Consider the following 18,352-nt stretch of genomic DNA (forward strand, 5'->3'; position numbering starts at 1 on the left):
TCACACCTGGGATCATAGCTTCTATTTAGTCCATATTTTTCCATCAGAAAACTCGCTTACTACTTTGGCTTCGCTGCATGTTTTGCAGAGCGGACCTTTCAAGAACCGCATTTTTTTTTTACTTTGGTTTGGTGAGTGGACGAATCACATCAGCCGCCATGATAAGGGGTTAGCATGTTAGCATTAGCATCATATAACTTGTATTATTGTTATATAGCGTGTATGGGCAGCGCACGTACGCAAGTGCGGTCAATGCCGTGATTGGCCGCGTAGCTTAAATGCATCATATCGTACGATTGGCTGGACACCTGAGTTACACTGCTAAATGATACGGAAAAAAAAATTGCATATCTAATTCATTTGCAGTGCGCTCACTGCGCTGGATCGGTTTTCTTGTGCGAGCAGTGCGCAATTGCACAGTTGCGCAGCTTAGAGGGAACATTGGGTGTAATGATACAATAATAGCTTTAATATTCATAAAAGAAATAGGTGCCTGCTGTCTTTTGTAACGTCTCAATAGATATGTCTGATTTCTTCCGTTTCCTGTGAAGATGCCCTCGTTTTTTTTTTTTTTTTTTGCATCTAGGGTTCCAGGGTTAAGCCTTCCTGCAACTCGTTGGAATAAAAGCAAAATCTCATATAGCTTGTGCCGTCGTGTGGATAGTAATGTGATAACAAGCAGTGTCATTATCCGTATTAAATGCAGGCTGTGAGTTATCACGTTTATTGGGTTGTGATGCAGCCGTGCCTCTGTAAACCCTATTCAAACCCATAACACCCAATGGCAAAAAACACAAACGCCGCCTTCTCAGTCTGACTTTATTTCATTTAAAAAAACTCACCACTCTGCTGGCTCATTTGCCCCTCACCAACATCATCATACATTTCAACAAACCGATTTTGGGTTTGAGAAACAGCCACAGGCTATCGGATGTCAGGATGCAGGTTCCTCCGGACTGTGCCGCTGCCAGGGAATACTGATTTTTGACAACGAGAGTAAAGTATGAGCCACGAACATCCTGTTTTCTTACTGATGTCACCAGATAACAGCAGCTGCGGGACAGACCGCGATTGCTCATGTCATTAAAGTTATTTAAGTTAAAGTCAACAAGAGGAGTCCTACATTAATGGGCCAAGAGGAATTTGGCTGGGTTCTTATTGCATAGAATACTGATTAGTGCCTATGTCCCCTTTGTTAAAAATATAAAACATCTGAAAAAGCCTTGATACCCAGGCTCTGTAATTACATTCTCTGTGTGTAAAAGCGCTGCGTCGCTCCTGCCAAGCAAACAGGCTGTACATCAGTCGAAACACGCCGAACCACAAATCCCTCCGAACCAGGGTGTTCTACTTCCACACAGAAAGTCATGTATTAGCGATACTAATCCCGTACGGATCGATCGGCTGATCGATTTGCATCCCAACGCTGGATCGTGTGTTGAACATGAGGCAAGCAGATGTCGACTCTAAAACCGTTCGCGAGGCACGTGATCTTCGCATGTGATCGAGTCATTGCTCCACGGACTCAATAAAAGCTGGTGGGTAAAATTTGTTTAGCAGGTAATCGTGCAATGTCCCTTCCTGCACAGGGATTATCAATACCGCTACCTTTAAAATTATGGAAACATGCGGAAGAGTAACAAAAAAAGATAAGATAAGATAAGAACAACTTTATTTATCCCGAAGGAAATTGTTGTGCCAGAGTTTCAAGCAAAAACAGAACAATAATAGATAATAGTAGGAAGGAGGTAAATAAGTAAAGAATAAGTTTGAATAAATAAACTTAATAAATAATAAATAATAAATAAGTAAAGAATAATAAATAATAAATAAATAAATAATAAATAAGTGAAGAATAAGTTTGAAATTATTTATTCTAAATAAATTGGAAAGATGATAGATCTTATCAAATATTAAAAGTTGCACACGATGAGAAAAAAATAAAATAAAACTTTATAAGATATAAATTAAGAGTGCACAACATTTTCTCTGTTGAGTTCAAGTGACATTTGAGACTGCAGGTTTATAGAACATCCACCGCTGAATATCAGCCTGCGGGCAACAAGATTGAAAAGTAAATTAGATTCATGTATACTGAACTCAAAGAAGAAATACATTGTGCGGTTTCATTTGATTTCTGGAAAAGTAAAAAAAAAAAAACTTTATAGATTTCCTGTCTTCTCCTGTTAAAGTCAAACTTTATTGAGTCTGACCTCCCATACACAGCAAATATCCGTCCGCTTGTCATATCTTCATTTTTTTTTTCCCCCTTTTTATTTCTTTTTTTCCTTTCCTTTGGAGCTCAGAGGATGCCGGTCATTCTCTCATGCTCCATAACGTGGTTGGTGGTGTGTGGCACAACAACAGGCCGCCGCATTTAAAGGGGGTTATGGTTCAGTGGATATGGCTCCACCATGAAGAGTCATCCAGTTCCCGATCAAAGAGGGTCTATTATTAGCCGTCAGTGGAAGATTTGGGGAAATACCAGTCTTATACATACATTTTGAACATCTGCTTCACGCTAACACCGCTGGAAATAATAATGACTGTTCCGGAAACAGAGACTCCCAACTCCGATGACGATTTTTTTTTGTTTTGTTTTGTCGATGCTGCATATTCAGCGGAAACAGAAACACTGTGACCTTCGACCTTGTCCCTTGACCTCTGACCTTGGATTTTTTTGTTTCATCAACTTAGGGAAAATCCAGCGGGAGCGAGTACCTGTCGCTCATATACACGTCGACACAAAACACCAACCCGCACAAGCCACTCCACATCCATTTACGATGGCAATCAACCGACAATCAAATGATGACCTTTTAACCTCGGGGAGAGCGATCTCTATTAAACACTTTATAGTTTAAAGGGACTATGAATAGAGATGTAACACACATCTGTGCATGTCTGATTTTCGGGGATGAATGGGGTGGACAGATGTGGGGATTGCAACCATCAGAAAACTGCCTTGTAGTCGGGGTGTTCAACAGACACCAACATATTTCAAAGTGGAACACTTGACCGCAGACGTCCACTGATTCCACCGCTTGGAAGCACTTAAAAAGCTGGACACACTGGTTTGGAAATAAAAGGGTAGTGTTTGGATGTCTCCAAAGAAAGCTAATGACTCTCAAATGTCATAATTTAATGGAGCCGAGTAGCACTGAACCATAAAAAGCTATTCAACTGCGCAAAGTCTAGGCATTTATCCCGCAGGTCACTGAGAGGGAATTTTCATTTTTTCTTTAAATCCTGATCTCTACGCCTTTTATGATCATAAATTTTTCCCTTTGTCCTGTATTTTGTGAACGCATTTCAGTGGGATGCGAAACAGGAAACAAATGGCAGCTGGGAAAGTATGCAAAGCTTCACGAATGCGCATACGTGTATACCTATAAAGTGTTTCCCGTGTCAAGGGGAAATAAATCACATTTGCACATTATATTAACTTGCCTTTTGAGACCAAAAGTGAAGTCTCAATGAAGCACAGAGAGAAGTGGCATTAAGAGGTTAGAAAAATTCCTCTGGAAATAAATATAAGTGAATGTAATAACCTCTGAGGCGATGTAAACACGTGTGTGTGTGTGTTCTGTGGAGCCCGATTCCAACTTCAATGTGTTTTTTTTTTGTTTTGATTTTTCTGAGGATCCTATCCTATCCAATTTATTGATTTTTTCTTCTAAAAAAAGAGGGAAAACATAAAGGCTTGAGTTGTTATAACATCTTACAGTTTTCAGTTTTAATTCAAGGGCATTGCATTTGAGTTCACCGCCAATTCATCTCTTGGTTTGACTCGTCCTCACACACAGACGTTCTGGCACCCGCCTGTGGTTGCAGCGGCAAATGGCAGTGAAACACAGAATGACCCTGCAGCTGAAACAGTGACAACGGGTTAAGTTTCATGCTGCATGTTTTCCCCATATCGACCCTGACTGCAGGATAGGCGGCACAGATAATGAACAATTTAATTAATATCATTCTGTTATAGTGCTATAGATCCCATTATCCTGGGATGTGTCTATTCATTTGTTTATTGTTCATACTGCTTCATAAACTGACATGATGAAATACTGTCTTTCAAATGTTTACAACAATAGAGAGGGTTTGGTGCGGCCGACCACCGATGAAAGGAAGTGCATGATTGGTGATGCCAGCTACGTTTCAAAATTGAATCACGATATTTGGGGAATGTTCAATGCGTATGGAGGAAGCTAAATATAAAATAGCTGATGAAATGTGTTTCTTCAATGGCGTCACAGAGAATGAATGGGATGGCGGGGCCTTCCCGAAAAGCCTCCATTGGCAGACAGCTGAGCCATTGCGACATGTGAATAGATTCATCGGTGAAGTTTGCTCAACAAACTAGCCTCTTCGTGTGTTAACCCACCAGTGCATATGGGTGTATATTAGCATCGGTCGCTCCATTCATCATGTCAATAGGGAGCCTTTCAGAGGAGGAAACATCATGAGGGCTGACGGGTTAGAGGAGCCGACCGTGAGTCAATCCCAACATGGTCTTCTCTTTCAAGCTAATGACACCCGCATGTAGCGTTTTCAAATCCCGCTTGTTCGATTTGCTCTGAATAGCATAATACATAATACACATATTATGGGAGTAACTCAGTCAGGGTTTGGTTGAGATTTGAAAGCTGGGGTGGGGGGGTTGTTAGGGGCGCTGACTAGACGGGATCAGATGGAGGCTTCAAATGAGCCACAGATGAAAAACGTATTCTTGATCTCAACACTGGAAAGCTTAGTCTAATAATATTTACCCGTTTACCAGCCCGTTTTTTTTTTTCCAAAAAATACCACCTATGAACCATTACTTTTATTGTAAAGGCTATAAACAGGTAATACCACAAGGAGAAGGATCCAAGGCCCGATTGAGAGTCAAATGCGATGAAATTTCCCATTTAGATTCCAATGGCTGACTTGGCGCAAGACTTGAAGGCAGTAGCTTTCAAAGGGTTCGACCTCCTCCGGCACTCAAAGGTCTCTGATCTGAAAAGCAGCTTTGGAAGGAAATGTTCGAGTGTTGTCACATTTCAGTGGTCAGCGTTCCAGAAACCTGAATTGTTTGAGTCATGACTGGAACATTTTTCTCTGGAACACTGCCTGTAAAGGATTTGACTTGTCTTCACGCTTTAACATGTGTTTTCTGTTGCTTATGTACAGTCGGTTATTTGACGGGGACTCACCGAAGCATTAACGCCGATTGATGAGAGTCATTGGTGGAGATGAAGAGAAAACTAGAGTCTCGCCTTCACTCCAGTTGTGACTGCCTTTTCTGTCTCAAGATAGTTTTTGCACAATTTTGCATGGCTGTCCAATGAATTGCAAACGTCTTTGGCACCTACGGCTTACACAAGTTGTAGTAGTTGCCTGTTTCATTTGAAATAGCACATTCTTCACCAAACCACAACAATTTATATGCATCCGCACAAAGCCATGAATAGAAATCACTGAACTTCCTTTTTTGTTTTTGTTTTTTTAATGAAAGTAGCAACAAAATCATGAAAAGTAAAATTTAATATCCCCTCCACCATGCTCCAAGACCTGGTATAAACTGTATAAAAGTGGAACCTAATTCCGTTTGGAGTGGAGAAATTTTTTTGTTTACAAAAATAAAGATCCACGTATTGGATGCACCTTTGTAAACTTGAATGAGCGTCTGCTTTTCAGTAAAGCAAGATGAGATGGAGCTGTTTTGTTTTTTTTGGAGCAGCCACTTGCAATGATGTGGATCCCCAAACTCAGCGGGACAAAGCACATTCCTGCATTGCATTAATTTTTGAATAAAGGTGGGGGGAGAGGAATGTAGCCTGATCTACGGCGGTTATGGGAGCAACGTGTGAGCCAGAATCAATTCCATGTGCAGTTTTGCGACTGGTATGTTAATCATTCGAGTAGAGCAAAAACCCAGGGAGTGCGTGAAATATACTGTGGAAGAATGTTAAGGGGATCTTTCATTCTGGAAGGCGTGGGCGTTGTTTATTTTTGCAAGTTGTTTGAGCTAGCTTTATTATCGTGATGTAACGGTACATATAATTCAGGCAAGAAAAAACACTTTCAAGAAATATATTGCATTTGTTGCACGTGTGGAGTCCTTTCTCCGGAGTATCGTTGTTGGTTACACTGCAGCAAATACCGAGTAATGCCGAGCAGATTGTGGGAGTTGAAGAGAGCTTAAGGACTCTTAACCTTGAACACACACCACTGAGACAAACACACAAAGCTCGGTATTCCGAAATGATGTGCTCTGTGGGGGGAAATAGCAGATATATATATATAATGAGCACAGATGAGGATGATAATCAAACCTTGAGAAGTGGTAATTGACAAAAAGAGGATATTCTGTTAGATTTTGAAGCAGATCACTCTCGATTGGCATCTTTTTATGAGCTAGGAAATATGTCGGTTCTCTTTTTTGTCCACATGTGAGCTTAAGGGAGGGAGAAATATTCCTTTCCTTGGGTTTTATTTAATTTACACTACAGAGAGGACGAATGAGAGATAAAGGATGGTTTTCAGTTTGTATGAAGCGGTACCATGCCGCTTCGTTAAAGGGTCACGTTGGCACCATGCTTAGGGAAAGCAAATGAGAAACTGCAGAGGAAGTTGGTTTGATTTACAGCACTTGCAAAAAGGCATACAGGCATTCTTAAGGAGGTGACATGAAACAGACACTTGCTGTTCTGAATTAAATTTAATTCTCAAGCAAACCAAAACAAAAAAAAAACAACAGAAGTCATTATACTGAAAATTCATTGGTCAATGAACAAAGGTTTAAGTCTAATTCTCAAAATAAAAAATAAAAAATAAAAAATAAAAAATAAAAAATAAATAAAAAATAAAAAATAAAAAATGAAAAATAAAAAATAAAAAATTGAAATAAAAATAAAGCCTATGTTTATCCTGGATGGCAAAAATTATATTGTTATTGGTGAAACCTGAAGCCACTGAAAGTGAACTTCGTGTCTGGGAGCGGCAACGGAGCCTGCAGAACTGGTCTAAATACAGCAGCTGTTTCCAATGTGATCCAGACCGTCCTGCAACGAAGCCTGCAGCTGCTTTCCAAAATTCTGTCTCCGCTCTGCTTTGCTGAGAGTGCAGGATGAGTCTATTTTTGAAGGCACCAAGTTGCAGAAATTTTGCAAATCTTAGGGTAGCCGCGGAAAGTTGTGCCTGAAATGAATTTCACTGCTCGGATGTTTTGAATCCTGTAATTCCCAGCAATCCTGTGTCTGCTGCTCCATCAATGCGTGGCATTTCATCATAATGTGGCGCCTCAGTGTCTCGCAAGGTTTCCCCCATGTTCTCCAGTTTCCTCACACAGTCCCCAAAAACATGCAATATGTTCACTGGAGAACCCGAATTAACCAAATGTGTGAATGAGAGAGTGAATGGCTGTATGTCTCAATATGTGGCCCTGCTAGTGACTGGCAACAAGTCCAGGGTGAACCTCACCTCTTACCAAATGGCAGCTGGAATAGGCTCCAGCCTCAGTCAGTGATGTGCAGTCAGTAGAGGCAGGGGGAGGCCGAGCCTCACCTGTCATCATGGAAAGAAAAAGATATAAAGTGAAAAAATAAATTAAATGGTAATATTTATTCAGTGATTTGTACTATAAAATTATTTTCCACTTAACCACACCGTCTTTTATTTTACTTGTTTCAAAATTGCTGAAAAAAAAATTCACATTTACCGTTCAAATATGAAGGAAAGACGTACGGTGACACAGCAACCATCTGAGCCCACTATGGATTGCACAACGATTATGCTAACTGTGCTTGCATGCAATGCACTGAGACCGTATTGCTGTCTCTGTGTATGTCACTATTACAATTTTCAAACACTTTTCATATATGAACAAAATTTCCACAGTTTAGCTGATGTGTATAATGTTTTTCGTCAGCAACTGTAGCGTGTTTCTTATGATCATAAAACATTAAGTGAGGCACGCAGTGACGGTGCCTCATGGTAGGGGGCACCGCTGATCCCAGATATCCGTCGTACTACTCGGCTACAGAATAATAGAATTAGCAATAGCAAGCTGCAGTAAACAGTTAGCAAGTCAATTGCAGCCATCCAGCTTTTTTTTTCCCAATCTGTGTAGCTCACAAACGGTGAGGGATGAATGTAAATATCCTGGGCAGCTCCTCAAGTTTTTGGCCCTGAAGGATCTCATTCAAACTGTTCCTGAGGCGCCAAAGTTGCTCCGGCCGGTAGTCACCGTTCCAGCTACGACAGCATCGGTGTGGCGCTCATTCTCAGCACTGAAATCACTCAAAACATACAGTCGGAACAGGACCGATCAAGGACAACTGTCTTCACTGGCAGTGATTTCAATTGAGACAGACTTTTGAGACTGAAGAAAGATGAGGAAGACTTCTACAAGCAAGTTATCGATGCTTTTTTTCCAAAGGAGCGACACATGGACTTCAATTGTAAATAAAGGTAAGTGATAATAACGTTGTTTCTTAAATGTGAAATCATAAAACTAACTTGACACTCTTCAAAAACTACAAATTGTATTTAATTACGCAAAGTCATGTGAAACCCTGCTTCTAGCAGAGAGGGGGATTTTTCCTGAGTAGGAAAGAGCAGGAAGAACATATAGTGAGGTCATAGGGAAGTAAATGAAGGAAAGACATCACAGATGGGTGGAGGTCTTATTGTTTTCTTGAAACAATGAATATGTGAGAAAGTAGGCTGTGAAACAGCTTAAACTCATTCAACCAGATGATTTGTGGGTAAGAACCAGTCTGGAAATGCCAAAAAAAAGAAAAAACAACTTGAGTTGCATAATCGGTCATAATCTTAATCCCAAAACTAAAGGGTGGGATGCGGCGAGAATAAAAGATGAGTTTTTGAGATCTGCCGATCAAACACAAAAGGGAGTCGTTCAAACTCTATCACATAAAAGTTAATCATTTAGACATGGATTTGAAAATTTTATTGTTCCATGATTTTTTATTGTCCCCAAACTGATTCTAAGAAAATCTATCAAAATAACTTGATGTTCTGAGCACCATTTGAAAAGTAAAAAAAAAAAGCCTTGTAATCATTATTTGAACTAGAAGTGAAGATGCGTCCGATGTGTCTGCACCCATCAGAGTGAAATATATTTCTGTCACTATTGGGTTTTCTGTTGGGTACACTTATCCTCCTTTGGAAGCAGTACTCTTAAAAAAAAAAAAAAATATTGAATGGCAAACACAGTAAGACTGGGACTGATATAAAACTGTTACATTCTTCCCATTTCTGTCTGTCTTTCTCATATAAGCAGTGACTGTTCCCTCTCGCAGCTCAAGGTCGGCCATGAATGCTGACCATTCAGTCATCTGGATCCTTTAAAAAAAGGAGGTAACATCTGCTTGCACGACTCTCGCTACTAGATTCTCTTGTTCTCACAGCTTTTACATCTGAGCTCTGCGCCCCGCTAGGAGGAGGGGGGACAAAACACGTGAACAATGGAATTCCTTTCAAACATGAAACCTTCCCGTCTGAATGAGAAAAATCAGTCGCAACTACGTCTGTCCTAGAAATCCTTCACCAAATCATCTCTGGTCTTTTCACTAATGCACACTTGTATACCATAAACCCCATCAGTTCACCATCTGTATATTTGTCTTTTCTTTCGCTGTTATGTGACTCCAAATGAGGGCCAAACTCTGCAGAGGCAGCCTGTGTCGATCAATGGCGCTGTAGACGCCGTGTGTTAAATGACATCAGGTAGCTGAAAAAGATTCGCCCTTTTGGTTCCTTAACTACAGTAATAAAACCTGCAGCTTTTCAATCCTGAAATGTATTTTCAAAACTCCTCTTTCTCTGTGGGATCATTTTCTATGATTCAGCCATTTATTAATGCCCATAGGTCAGGGGTCGGCAACCCACGGCTCTTTCATCTTTACACTGCGGCTCCGAGTGGCTTGGGAAAATAAATTTTGAATATTTAAATGAAGTGTATTTCACTTGTGGTAATTCCTTTTTCTTTCCTTTTAGTTCTAAGTTGGAAGATTGTTGTGATCTTGAAATATGAAATAAAATCATATTTATCATTTTTCGCCGCTCAAAATATCGTCACACTCGTGGAAGCCGGTATACCCGCCAGCCGATAAAGTCCCGATTTGCAGATGCTGTGCGCAGAAGTTCAGGAGCAGAAGTCCAATAAACCAGGTAAAATAAATATTTATCAAGATATTTTGCAAACACTTATTTTTTATTGTTTACTGACAAAGTGATTTTTTTCCCGATTTATTTTTAAAATTCAGGTCAAGGCTCCGCTACACGCTCTGAAAGCCCAAAGCTCAAAATGAGCACATTACATAAATAAAATGTAATTTTCTCTGTAATACATTATGAATTTCAGAAGCAACACACTACACACTTGTTTATACAAAGTGTAAAGGTAATAAAAAGCAATACATACAGCGGTACCTTTATTTTTAGACGCCAAAAAGTAAATGCGGCTCCCAGTGTTTTCTTTTCCAAGGAAACCGGGTGTTAAGGGTTGCCGACCCCTGCCACAGGGACTTCGAGGGGACATTATCAGGGACTCGAAGGAAAGGTCATTTTTGTGCGTGCAGAACTACAACACGATGGATTGATGGACAGGTGGATATGTATATTTCATTATACAACAGGACAAAATACAACAGATAATCAATTTGGTTGATCCAACAGGGGCAGGGAATTTGGGAATTTGCCTCGCAAATATACGCTGCTCAAAAAAATAAAGGGAACACTTAAAAAACACATCCTAGATCTAAATGAATGAAATATTCTTATGAGATACTTTGCTCTTTACACAGTTGAATGCGCTGACAACAAAATCACACAAAAATGATCAATGGAAATCAAATGTATTAACCCATGGAGGTCTGGATTAGGAATCACATTCAAAATTAAAGTGTAAAAACAAACTCCAGGCTGATCCAACTTTGATGCAATGTCCTTAAAACAAGTCAAAATGAATCTGTGTCGCTTCCTGAGTGGACACTATGATTTCACAGAAGTGTGATTGACTTGGAGTTACATTGTGTTGTTCAAGTGTTCCCTTTATTTTTTTGAGCAGTGTATAAATCTTGTGAATTTTTATCCTCCTCCTCTCCACTGTTCAACGCTGCTCTACAGCTCTTTGCCTGCGAGGTGCTTGATATTTTCTCTCTTCTTCATGGGTTTTTGACATTTTCCTCCGCGTTTATTGAGATCAATAAATTGTATCGACATGTGTCACCTGGGAACATTTTCCATTCTGAAGTGGTGCTGGGCACAAATGGTTTTGCGGTAATTTACTGGAAACTCTGTGTGAAAGAAAAACATCCTTGGAATATTTGTATAGGGAAGCACAGAAACAGCTGATGAGGAAGCGGTGATGAACCGCATTTTAGAAAAATTTGACTGAATTCTGGACAAGTCAAATCCACTACATAGTTTAGAATGGTTACAAATCCAATGATTAATGCGAGAGAAACGCATATTTCAGTGATCAACAAGATTAATAGCTATTTTTTTCTGAAACGTGGAAGGTACCTGTGAACCCAAACTACAAGTACAAATGCAGCTCCAGAACACAGACTCCACGGCATTATTCAGACAGAATGTCACTGTGGGTGGTTGCTGATATGTATTTCACTGATAATGGCATTCTTTGGCCATGATGACGCTGCATGTCACTGCATGCCGTGAAATATTGTCCAAAAAACACTTTGGGCTGGCCTTGGAGCAACACAATCTGTTTCAACAAATGCTAATGGAACACTTGTAACAAAAGATAGAACACTTCAGGAATGTTTGCGTCACCTTTCAGGCTTAGTCTGCTTATATTCCCGGAGAAAATGTTTAACCCAATAAAGACCCCTGTTTTGTCTGACGCACCTAGTTTCATTTCATATTGCACATTTGCGCCATTCAAAGTGGAAGGACTAGACTTGAATGGCTTGAACCTCTTGGAGGACAGACCCATGGGTACACACTGCAATTAGAGGCATTTTTATTCGGTCTGCTATGACAGCGAGCGAGCGGGAACAATACCGGAGGTCGCAGTTTGGCTCACCCACAGTACAGTAGGTTGCGCAGTGCGGTTTTCACTCCACCTTTTTAAATCGCACAGTGAAAAAAAGGTGTTTTCTAGGATTCCCGTTCGGGTCAAAGGGCAGATGGCGTCGCATATCGTTGATTATGAAGCACCTAGAGGAAATGTGTGTCCCTGGAATTCAGACTACACAGATAAAACTCAACCTGTCTTGACAAGTGCGTACCTTTGCATTTGAAAGTAAGAATATTCCACCAAAGCACCAATCAGCATGTGAAAGGAACATAGTACAGTGCATGTATGTGTGTGTGTCTGGATAGGTCAATAATGTTTGAGCAGCGCATTCCACAGTCGAGCTTTAGAATAATATTTCCTTTATGCACTGCAACCGGCACAAATAACTCCAAGTAGTCTATCAGTTAATGACCCTGGGTCATAGGTGCACGTCAGACGTGCACAATCACATCCAGCACATGAGAGCTTGACACATTCCCAGCCGTGACGCTCCATCCCAAATGCGTACCCATACAATGCATATCGATGGATGGAATGTAAAACCTCTTATCTGCAAATTGTTTGATTTTGGGTTTTTGCATCGAACGGTGAGAAGTGGGATGGCTCCACATTTTCAGTATCTACGAGATAATCCCACCCAATGAAGCAGGACAAATGAGGAAAAAAAACACTTATCTGCACTGTCAGTAGTAAAAATACATGCCATGTATTTTCAAATTATAATATAGAAATAGTCTCTCATTTCCTGACAAGTGTTTTTTTCAGATAGGTTTCGCATTCCAGCCATCGATATGATCCTCGATTTCAGCAGATCTCGTGCACAGAACCAAGACTGTGTCTTGTAATGTAAACGGTATAATGAACACACATATTTTGTTTGAAAAGAAACCAAAAATAATACAACTGATCGCCGGAATGTCGGCGGACGTCATTAACACCACACGACTGTTAGGAGTAGGACGGATTTTTCTTGCAGAATTTCATTATCGATTGGACTTGAAGTCAGAATATTGTCATCCTCGACTGTATTTTTGTCACGGGACGTGGGGTCAGACTGGCAGGGAACCACACCTTCAAGGCTGAAATCAGGGTTGAAGTGCTTTATTTAGCTAGACAGGCAGGTAGCGTGTCGCTCGCAATTCCCTGGCCCCGAGACAGAGTCGCACAAGGCTGGGTCTCACCAGGACAGGCTCCAGGCAGGATCTCGGACAGGGTCAGGGTCCGGTGGTCCACCAGGGGGTCCCGGTCTACACTCAGGGCCCAGTGGTCCACCGGGGGGTCCCATGAGGTCAGGGTCCGAAGGTCCAGAGGGGGCTCTCGCAGGGTGGGAGTCCGGTTGTGACAGGCGTCGTGGGGGTGAACATGGCAAAGAGGAAGTCCAGGAACCACAGCTAGGTCCGGTCATGACAGGTGCTGTGAGGATCCACAGTGGTCAGGGTTGTCGGGCAACCACAATCCCCCAGGGCCAGGGGGAGGCTGCCGCTGCCCTTTATAGGGATCTTGATTAGCGGCCGCTGCTGCAGCTGGCGCCGATTACGAATTGAACCCAGGTGTGAGACCCTGACAATTTTATTTATTGAGTCACTCGTCATACAACAGTACTGAAATTGCCTTAAACGTCAGCAGTCGCGCACTTGCATCAGTACCATTGTGCATCAGACCTCCGTCCTTTGAATATATTTCAGCTGTAATAAGTCAGATGAACCCGCCGCCATTGACCTAAAACATGATTTTTTTTAGAAATACATCCAGACAGTAATGATTGAAGTTGTAATGCATTCAACAACTTTCCCCTCACTTTTGGTACTTTGAAAAAAAGAGTAGATCTCATTCACCATGACAGTGAAAAGACGTGAAACTTTTTTTTTCTTTGGTCAGCGAGGCTTGAGCCCGGGAAAGTTGGTATAAGACCAACTTTCATTTGCTTCATCTGAGTATCCTGTTTCTCATTTGTGTTTAGAAGTAGTCATCTGGCACGGGCATACAATGCAATTTAGAAAGCGCTGTTTTTATTTATACGAAAAAATACACTCCAACCAAGCACTCAATAAGCAATGCTCTGAGAGGTCAACAAAATAAAACTTTTTTTTCCTTTTTTTTTTTTTCTAACCCAAACAATGTTTTGACCACACAAACCGAGCTGACACAATACAGCAGGGCACATTGAGATGGATATCTGCCGCTGCTTATACAAAACAACTCAGATTATCCAATAGCTATAACAGCAACCTTAGTTGCAACCTTTGCTTAACAATGGATAGCCATCCTTTGAAGGTACAAGTGACTATTATAGCACATTAGCACTGTTTTATCAACCACTACAGTGCTAAACAGGGACTCCCCGAGATCTATAAAGATAAATATTCCAATTGAAACAAACTGTCCTATCTTCAGTGATGCAGGCAAGTCTGCTGGAACTGACTTCTGTTGGTAGGAGCCGATAATAAACACTAATTTACCTGTGGAAGCAGAACTCAAGGTTCTGTCTGATGCACAGCATCCTGAGGTCTGGCGGCCAAGTTTACTTAGTACCGGTTAAGTAACAGTGTTTACAAACACCGACCGCATCAGACCCCATGTACCAGCTTGAAGATCTTAACCCTCATATTATGTTAAGGGTCAATTTGACCCATTTCACCCATTGACCCAATGGGTCAAATTGACCCTTAACATAATATGAGGGTTAAATAAGACAAAACTCACAGGCAGATCTCGACTGGGACACGGCATTCACTTCTGTTCATTATGGGATGCACGATAAGGGGCCATAACCATTTCACACCTGGAATCCGATCCTAATAAGGAGCAGACAAATGACAATCACATCAACTCAGTGTCTAAGTGAGTTCTGCTACTCCCAACAAAGTCAATGTTTGTATCAGAAAAGGTCCATGAGAGGTAACAACGTGCCCTTAAGCTCAAATACACACTCATGCCAGACACACACAGACCACACATGCACACACACACACACCTGTCTAAACACACACATATACACATCTTGGTGCACATAGACTTACAAAGATCAGCAGCCAAAACTAGATGTTCAGCCAAAACCCACAGAGAAATCGTATCACGGATCCGGTGAAAGAGTTTTTCTTGAAAAATAAAAAAACAGCACTTACTTCTAGGCAGCAAGAAAGTGAATGCTTAAATAGACTTCCTCTATATGTGGTAAGAAAGAGTTTATATATTTTATCTTTTTAATCATCTGAGAGTATAACCAGGCTGTTTGTCTGATGAGTTGTTTCCAGTGAGGAAATTCTATAACAAGCTCAAGACACATTGTGCATGTTAAAATCATTGCAAGGATGTTTTTGGTTTGTTTGTATGTGTTTTTTGTCCGTCTAGAGGATTATATAAGAACAACTAATGAAACTTGGATGAGGGCAGGGACATGTACCAAAGAAGAGCCTGTTAAAGTGGGAAAACAAATTTTAATTAATTCCTTATGGATGATCACGAGGGCTTTCTGTGATTTGCTCCACGCACCTCTTTATCTGTTGGAATTAGAGAACAGAAAATTATTTACCCCATTATATCATTGCAAGTTTTTCTGTAAACTTTCACAGGATATAGACCTTGCTTGTTGCAGCAGAAGATGAGAACATGGGTGAAAACTCGAATTTTCGGCACGTAAGTTTTTCAGGCGTCACGTCGAACAAAAGGACCGTCATTCTTTTAGCGGAATTATGCGGGAATTACCGAACAAATGCTCAGTGATGCTCAGGCCTACAATGAACCTCTTTGGATTTTTTGAATATTGAAAGTTGGGTTGGCATAATTCATTAACAATTGAATGACTTGATGACAAGATCAGACATAGGACTTAGGGAATGGGTCAATTTATCCTGAGCCTCCATCTGAGGCTCAGCTGCTAGAACTCTGCTTGCTGAATGAGGCTGACCAATCTGTTGTCGATTTATGTCTGGAAACAAACAAGAGCAAACCAAAAATGCATCTCAAACTGATCTATGATATGATTTATTCCAGCTTTGCAAATAAATCTTACACTATCCTTCAGATTCATGCATTTTTGGGTTTCCCCTGCACCGAATGCAAACTGCATGAAAAGAGTTGTACGGCAAAACTCGTCTTGCAAGTTTGAATAACATTTTTTTGTAATTAATAAATCCAGCGTTGTGCACAGCGGGACTGAACTAGCCTTCCTGTGAGGGAAAAATAATCCAAATCTCAAACATGTGGTCCAACCAAATTCAGGTTAGCCAGCAACAGATCTTCAAAGTACACATGGTGATGCATGTGTGTGTGTGTGTGTGTGTGTGTGTGTGTGTGTGTGTGTGTGTGTGTGACAACTGTGAACCATTTGCTATTTTTGTCTGATGTCTCTCATGCCGTGCCAGAAAATAACTTTCCAGTCTTTACAGCTGAGAAACCGTGCACAGACAGGACACTGCAGGTACATATAGCGCCGTGTTATTTGGGGGAGGGGGGCCCAAGATGCTGCATACAGTTTGGATCAGAGCCTTACAGTTTCTACAAAATACACAGACATAATCCAAAACAGAGCCAAGCTAAGCTTTCCCAAGTGTCCCAACTCTGAAAACGTTATCATGTCTTTGACACTATCACAACAGTCCCATTGTGGGGCAGAGAGGCAGACTGTCTGTGCTGTACTAATGTTGACTTTTCACAGAGACAATGTTACTGGTATACGGCGAGATAAAACAGGGTGCAAAGTCACCTCGTCACACACTGAACAACTTTCTCACACAATTAAAAAATAACAGTGGAAAAATAAAAAGGACATTATCCGACGGCGAAGTGGATCCCAGAACTGCACGGCGTGTAACAATGAAGTTAGGAGAATGCAACTAACTTTTATTATTATTATCTCCTCACAGGCAGGATTAAACAGGACAGGGCACAAAATCCCCACAATATTCTATCATTTCACACAAACCAGGAAGCGTCCCAGTCCCGGACGCTGAGCGACGGGCAACGACGGGAGAGAGAGAAGGTCAGAATTGGACATGGGGCACAATCTGTTGGCCAGCTAAGATCAAAACCCTAAACTTCTGGAAACAGTCATCTGTTGGGAAAGAGAGAAAGGGAGCAGTCATTGAGTGGGAGATGATTAAGTACAGAAGAGCCCGGGAGAGAAATGAGGATAAGGAGAAGAAGGGCTCCTGTGGGACACCAAATAGAGGGTTAGAGGGCTGCAATTTTTTTTCGAGAGTTTTCAGTATTCTCACTGGAAGGCTCCAGAAGGACATAAATAAATGCTTAGGGTTTGTGCTGAGACCATGTCCAGTCCACCGAAGGAAAACGGCTAACGGGGAGATATATACGGCAAGTGTGGCTTGAAAGTAAAAGGGCCTGCCTATCTATGACCTCATTCGAACTCAGCAGACAGATAGGAACATCCAAGGAACTAAATGTGGATCTCTGTTCCATCAAAAATCACCAGCGGAAAATTACATGTCATCCAATTTTGCAGTCGTGCAGGCCTCTAATTTACTAACCTGGTGATGATGGCCAGCTTTTACGGGCAGAAAAAAAGCATTTTTTATCAATTTGAGCATTGAAGGTTCACTCAAATACGGGACAACATGAGGCAGAGTTGATAAAGGACAGAAGAAAACCATCGGGACCAAGAACAGTGACCTGGGGTGCTCCATACTCGCATTGGAAAAACAATGTACTTTAAGTTGACCAACTGAGGCAAGAATTTTCAGAGTTTTAAAAACTAAAGGTTCAACAAGCAGAAAATATGTTAGAATTGTACCCAACTGTAAGTGTGATGTTTCTGTCAGGTTGGTTCGCTTGTTTCTACAACAACACTGTGATGGAAAGTGCCTCAGGAGACATTGTTTATGGCCATATGAAAAGTGTGTGGAGCATTTACATCAAGGGTCCCCAAACTTTTTCCTGCGAGGGCCAAATAACTTTTCCCTTCTCTGACAGGGGGGGGAATTTTGTAACAAGTGTGACGATCGCAGAGGTGTCTAAACGTAAACATTTATTGTTTTCCAGAAAGCCACATGTAACCAAAAATGAACCATTTCTGGGATCTTGACAGGAAAAAAAAATCAGAAAATACATAATAGCATCATTCATGAAATAAATCACACTATGCATAAAATAAATAATAACCAAATAACCATTTTCAAGTTTTTCACAGAAAAAAAGACCAAGGAACATTAACTTTCTTGTAGACACAACTGTTTGCAGCTCTCTCATATCAAATTCACTGTGAAAACCAGAAAGCAAGCAGGCTATGAAACCTAACTGATACCAACACCTACCAAGTTAAATACACCTACCAGATTAAATACCCTG

The sequence above is a fragment of the Fistularia commersonii genome, chromosome 4 (genome assembly GCF_037954325.1).
Source record: "Fistularia commersonii isolate RoL2024-O1a breed Wild chromosome 4, RoL_Fcom_v1.0, whole genome shotgun sequence".
Taxonomy (NCBI): domain Eukaryota; kingdom Metazoa; phylum Chordata; class Actinopteri; order Syngnathiformes; family Fistulariidae; genus Fistularia; species Fistularia commersonii.